Source organism: Lonchura striata, chromosome 1 (genome assembly GCF_046129695.1).
Source record: "Lonchura striata isolate bLonStr1 chromosome 1, bLonStr1.mat, whole genome shotgun sequence".
NCBI classification, from domain to species: domain Eukaryota; kingdom Metazoa; phylum Chordata; class Aves; order Passeriformes; family Estrildidae; genus Lonchura; species Lonchura striata.
In genome coordinates this window covers 104,407,571-104,413,570 of record NC_134603.1, presented here as the reverse complement: position 1 = coordinate 104,413,570, position 6,000 = coordinate 104,407,571, and the positions used below count along the sequence as shown (strand labels likewise).

The 6,000-nt window shown below is 50.0% G+C and overlaps 1 protein-coding gene across 5 annotated transcripts in view; it reads left to right on the top strand.

Annotated features, from left to right (window-relative positions):
- Positions 1-662: 662 nt before the first annotated feature.
- The window catches only part of GLI3 (GLI family zinc finger 3), a 202,037-nt gene continuing 196,699 nt past the window's right edge, over positions 663-6,000 (top strand). For 2 of the 5 annotated variants that reach the window (XM_021531964.3, XM_021531961.3), the window contains exon 1: positions 841-1,099. The gene's annotated coding sequence lies outside the window, so the exon portion shown is untranslated. Of the gene's footprint in view, positions 770-840; positions 1,100-1,632; positions 1,689-2,358; positions 2,548-6,000 lie in introns of those variants that run through there. The other 3 variants (XM_077786302.1, XM_021531962.3, XM_021531963.3) reach the window with 3 other exon arrangements.

Sequence of the window (6,000 nt, the reverse complement as noted above, 5' to 3'; positions counted from 1 at the left end):
CATCCTAGTTCTTGCTATTTCTGGACTGCAGCATGCTGTTGTGAGAAACCTGCTCGCAAGGAGCCCGGAGGAAGAACGGAGATGAGGGCCAAAGACGGAGGCAGCTGAGAGCCCTGTTTCGTAGGTTGAAGGCCAGAGGAGCCTGGCAGGGTGCTGAGGAGGCTGGCAGGTGGGCTGGGAAAGGAGGAGCCGGCGCAGGCATCACCGCCACTTTTCCCCTCGACAAAGCACTTGTATTTTTTCTCCAAAAGAGCTATCTGTCGGTGTCACATGGCTTAGGTGAAACTTTCCTTGAAGTCCTTCAGTCAAGTCAGCCTGCTGCGCCAGAGCGAACGTGAGCCCAAAAGGCGCAGCATACACAGAAAACCCACGCGAAGGGCACGTTTACCCCCAAAAAGCCCTGGATTTTTGGCGGGCGGGAAAAGGGGGTGTCCAAGGCATCGGTGCGCGGGAAATGGGGCTGCAGATGCAGGCTGAGCCGAAGGATGGAGCGGGAGAGGAGGGAGAGGGAGGAAGCGCGACCCGAGGCGGAGGGGCCGCTCCGGGGGGGACCCGCCGTCGCCCCGCGCTGCCTTCTGGCTGTGGGCGGGGTGTCGCCGCCCTTGGGCCGCCGCCGGGGCGGGCCGGGCCGGGCCGGGGGGATGGCGGGGGAGGAGGAGGAGGAGGAGGAAGGGGGGAGCGGGGGTGTCATGCCGAGAGCTCGCGTCGCAGCCCGGCAGGCCGCGGCCCGACCCGCACCCCGGGGCGCAGCCCTCCGCCGCTCCCCCAGGCAAGCGGCCCCGCTCCCCGCCGCGCCCGGGGCACCCGCGCCCCGGGCAGCAGCCAGCCGCGTCCCGAACGGGCGGAGGGAAGGGGGGAAGGAAAGCGGAGCCCTCTCCGCCGCTCAGAGGAAGGGGAGGGAATGGGGAAAGTTTAGCGGAGGGTGTTTGAATCGGGAGTTATCCCTAAAGAGCCTTTCCCCTGATCTGATCCAGAGGGCAGCGCTGGGAGGAGGGGGAGGCGACGACGAGCAGCCCTGCAACATCTGTAAAACTTGAAGGAGGCGGCGGAGAGGAGCGCGCGAGACGGAGGAAAGAGAGAGGGACAACTTTTCCGACACGTGAGTACCTCGGCGCGATGTGTTTGTTCCCCTCCTTCGGTGGCTGCGCCGAGCCAAAACAATGCGGGGCGGTGGCGGGGCTGGAGGGGACGGGCGGCACGGGACGGGACGGAGGGGTTCCCCCTTCCCCACCAAAACTGGTACCAGGCCGTAGATTTGGGGATACTTTTTTTTTTTTCTTTTGCTCCCTCTCTTCTTTTTCTTCTTTTTCTCCTCCCCTCTGCTCTTTTTGTTGAACCGAATCAGAAATGTCAGTCAGTGCGAGTGAGTCAGAAGGGATCAGATTACAAGATCACTGAAACTGATGTCGGACCCGCGCACACACACCCCCACACGGAGGCAGAGGCGCGGGCTGCTCCCCGCGGGAGGCGGGCAGGGATAAAACAACCAGCACCAACACCCGCCGGCCCTCCTCTGCCGCCCCCGTCCCGCCTGTGTCCCGTCCCGTCCCCCTGCCCCGCGGGATGCCCGCCGGCCGCGGCGGGGGCCGGCCCCGCTAGCCGCGGCGGCGGCGGAGCGGCGCGGGGACGAGCCGGCGGTCCCGGCCCTCGCCCATGGGCAGCGCGGGGGTCGGCGGCAGCGGCGGCAGGTACGTACCCACTTGGGCGAGAAGTTCTTTGTTCCCCGGCTCTACTCCGGGCCACTTTCTTGTCGTCTCCCAGCGCTCCGGCCCCGCTCCCGGCCCGCTTCCCGCTTCCCTAACTTGGAGGCGGGGGTCGGGGGGGACCGAGGTGTCTAACCCCCAAAATGGCTGTCACGGAGCGCGGGAGCCGAGGGCGCGGGGTGCGGGGCGAGGCGAGGGCAGTCCCCGCTCCGAGCCGGGCTCGGCCGGGCACGTCCCGCGGCAGAGCTGCCGATGTGCGGGCGACAGCTGCTGTTTTATTTCCACCCCCTTCTTTCTCCTCGCCCCTACTCCCTGAGCGACTCCAGGGGGTTTTCACGCCCGTGCGGCGGGAGGCCGGCACAAACTTCGCAGGGGGAAAGGCGAGAGGAGCGGGGGCGAATCCGCTGTCACATCTGGCGGGGCGGAGGGGCGCCCGGGGGTCGTCGTTCCCTGCCGGCTGCTCCCTGCGAGGAAGGGGACGGTCGGGTCCCGGAGGGGGGCGCGGGGGTGCCGGCGGCTCCGTGAGCAGCGCGCTCGGCCGCTCCGCGCCGCCCTGGCGCGGGTCCGGCGGGAGCGGGGCGGCGGGACGGGCCCGGCCGAGGCCGGGCGGGAGGAGCGGCGCGGCCGCCCCGCGGGAGCGCCCCGGAGCCGCCCCGGGCCGGCACCGCGGCCCGGCCGTGCACCGCCCAACTTTGCAGGATGGGAGCGCGGCGCGCCCGCCGCGGTTCCGATTGTCCCGTGAAGTCGGTGGGTGTTGGCACAATCCCCGCGCCTTCGGACGGGCCCGCCGGCTCGCAGCTGCTAGCGCCCGCTCCCCAACCCGCGCACCACGTGAAGAGAAAAGGTAAAAGGAAACACACGCCCCTCGCTCCCCATCTCACTCCCCAGTTTTGTTTTTAACCCTCTGGTGCGTAGTTTTTATCCGGTCCTGCGGGTACGGTGTCCGTGGCCTTCTGCCAGTTTGTATGTAGATACATTTATGTAAAACATTTTCTCCCAGCTCCTTGCCAGCTGTTCCACATTTTCCAGCTGCCACTTCAGTTTGAAATGATGGACTGTACTCATCTCAAAGAGCCTTTTAGTCAGAGGTACGGATAGCTGTCTGTTTGATACACAGTGTCACGTTTTGGAGGCTACTTCACTAAAAGAACATTAAGTAGCAACCCACGGCAAAATGCTCCTCTTCGTCGCACCCTTGCTACTTCCCGCTTCATTTGCAAGCCTCAATAAACATGATTTTTTAAGCTTCAGCGTGCAGACTTCGTTTCTTTTGTGTGCGTGCTACAGAAAAACTTGGAAGCAAAATTTTCCAGAGGCCTTGAGACATGTGGCTGATTAAACCAAGAAACATTTTTAGGAGGGCACGGCTGCCTCTCTGTCTCTCTGTGCTGTAGGTATCTGTTTTGAAATCGTTTAAGTCACTGGAATAGTGAGAAATCACTATGTTTCTCTGTGTTCCAAAATTGGTTTTGTTGTGGTGTTTAAAGAGATTATGGATTGAAATGTTCCAGAACTGGCCTTAAGTAGTTTGAATATTTGTGCAATTGCATTGTAATTTGGAGAGGTGCCTCACTGATTGATTCCTATAATTATTTCATTTAGGTCCTTTATTAAAAATTGATAATGATCTGACAGTTTCTTAATTATATATGTCATGATTATTTTGAAGGAAGACGAATGCAGTGTTTTAAAAGTAAAGTAATCCAAAAATGTAAAAACTGCCATCTTCACTGTATTTCAGTCGTGGAAATATATATTAAAAGTAATGGTGAATGAGTTTAGCAATGTAAACTGTAGGCAGCCTCTTGAGAGTTTGTTTATATAAGGAAGGTTTGGGTATAACCAGCTAGTATGTAAATACTTTCAGTTTTGTGTATAGCCCAATTCTAAAAGCATAAATAATAGTAACTATGAGAGGAGGCTATTTTAAGGACAGGGAATTATTTCTTTAAAAGCAGGATTATGTGATTTTGAATGAGTAGGAAGAATGAGTAAGAAAAGGACTCTCTCAGTGTATGTGTATTCTTTTAAGTAGCAGTGGAAGCAAAACTGTGGCTTAAGGTGCCCAAATGAATGCAACCTTGCATTCTGGTAATAGCATATGGTTTTCAGCAGGACATGCTGTTTTCCATAGCTTTTCTGTAGACTACTGCAAAACAAAGACATCACCTGCATTTTCCTGCATAAACAGAGAAACATTTTTGGCTTGAGAAGGTGTGCAGTGGCCAAGAAAGAGTTATTACTGCTATACGTAATCATCAGTTGTAAAAGATTGTTCGTTTTCAAACACAAAAACAGTGTGTAACTAAGAAATTAAAGTATCAATGACTATAAATGATTTTTTTTTTTTTTCTGAATAGTGTTGGAAAAACCAAAATACTCAAGTTTGGAGACATCATTATAATTTGTTCATCTTGCAGATTACTCGAATTTTTAACAAGATTAATGTATGCACTGATAGTGACCCATGAAAGTTTCGGTTACACTTCCTGCCTCGTTTTGGGGAAAGCTATTCAATTACCTGTACTCCTGTAGTGTATTTGAATTCTAGTCTGCATATTAGAGGAAGGAATGGCATATTTTTATGTTGCAGAGTGTTAGTAAAAAGTTAGTCATCTCTGCCTGATAAATAAGGAATTTGAGAGCTATTAAAGCAGGGTTTATTTGAAGTTATGGAAGGAGGCATTTTAATGATCAGTGTTGCATGTGTTCAACTATATGGACACAGAAATGTACAAAGAAAAAGCAAAGTTGAAGGAAAAGTGAATCAACGAGTCATGAAATCCTCAGGAAAACCTTACTAGTGGAATGTTAATGCTTTTAGACTATAGATAGATTACCTTAAAAGTCAGGCTTTTCTTCTTTATGCAATTGTTGTAAATCCCTAGCAAAAGAATACTTTGAAGAAAGCTTTAATTTTTCTGGCACTCATATTCTGTAGTAATTCTGGTTGTTTTGGAAGATTCAAGATATTTTCTGCCAACTTGCAGTTAGGCAATTAAAATGCTAAAATGGCTACAGAGGAAGCTTTTATTTAACAAAAGGTTCAGCTGTAATAATGATTTCAAGTTGTCTTTTAACCACAGGTTTTATAGACATCCTCCCTTTAGACTCTGTCATTTTTATAAGGGAATTGATTTGTTATACTTTAAAATCAAATAAAATGAGACAGAATAAACAAAAATAGGGCATGGGTGCTGCTGCAAACTTTTCAAGTTCTTTCAGTGCATTTTTCATCTTTACTTTTATTTGATAGGTCTGTGAAATAGAGCTGTAGACTGGCAGACTTTAAATGAAATTTCACACTTTGATGATTTTTTTTAAACTTTGATATATTGACAGCAAAAGGAGCTGCAAAGCTTTTATATAACTTGAGCAGTAACGCCAAGCAGCAGTCAAACGTCTCTATGCATTTGTGTTTAACTGCAGAAGAAAAACATGTCCATGGGCAGTAGAGGGTTCTTATCAACTCCCTAATCCCAGATCCCAGCAAACCTTGAGGGCATGCCTCAGATCTTGCTGAAATCATTGTAGACTCTCACAGTTTGCAGATTAAATATGCTATGTGTTCCTGGCTCCAACAACAGTTTTATGAGCTCACTAAGCTTCCTGTTTTAAGATCCTTTTCTGAACTTTTTAGGAGCTGCTAAGGGCAATGCTGTCTATGGCAAGTGGTACTTGTTAATTTAGGGACACTTTAGGTATTTCATTCTGTCTGTAAAAAGAGCCAAAATTGCTATTTTCAAATTAGAAGTCGAGTTGCACTGAAAAAAAGGAGTTCCTTTAAAGAGGGATTCTGTTGTTTTAATGTGTTTGTCAGTACACAAGGTGACAAAGTTTATAAGAGGCTTGATTTGTTTTATGAGGCTCTTTAAAAGAGACTTTTTCAGTTGTAATTCTAAGCACAATGCAGCTTTTAGTACATAATTTCTGAGCCTCTTTTAACCAATTGTGCTTGTAGCAGCTCATTAAACATACCTTTGAAGTTCTTGTTCTCCTTTATGTCTCAAAGAAGGGAAAATATATTCTGCCAAGAATGAATTTCAGTGAATCAGGTGGTTAACCCTGGGATTTGTTGACCCTTCTGAACGTAGGGTATTACCCCTCACATTCAGAGTCTGGTCTTTTCTAGGTGCTAAATAGTTGATTCTTATATTTTATTCACTGTAATCATGTTTATGTATTCGCTGTAATAGTTTTAATTAAAAAGGAAAATACTTATTGTCCAACAACATGTGTCATATTATTCCCGAGAGAACTTGAGCCAATTTTGTGCTTAAAGGTTATTCAGTGAATG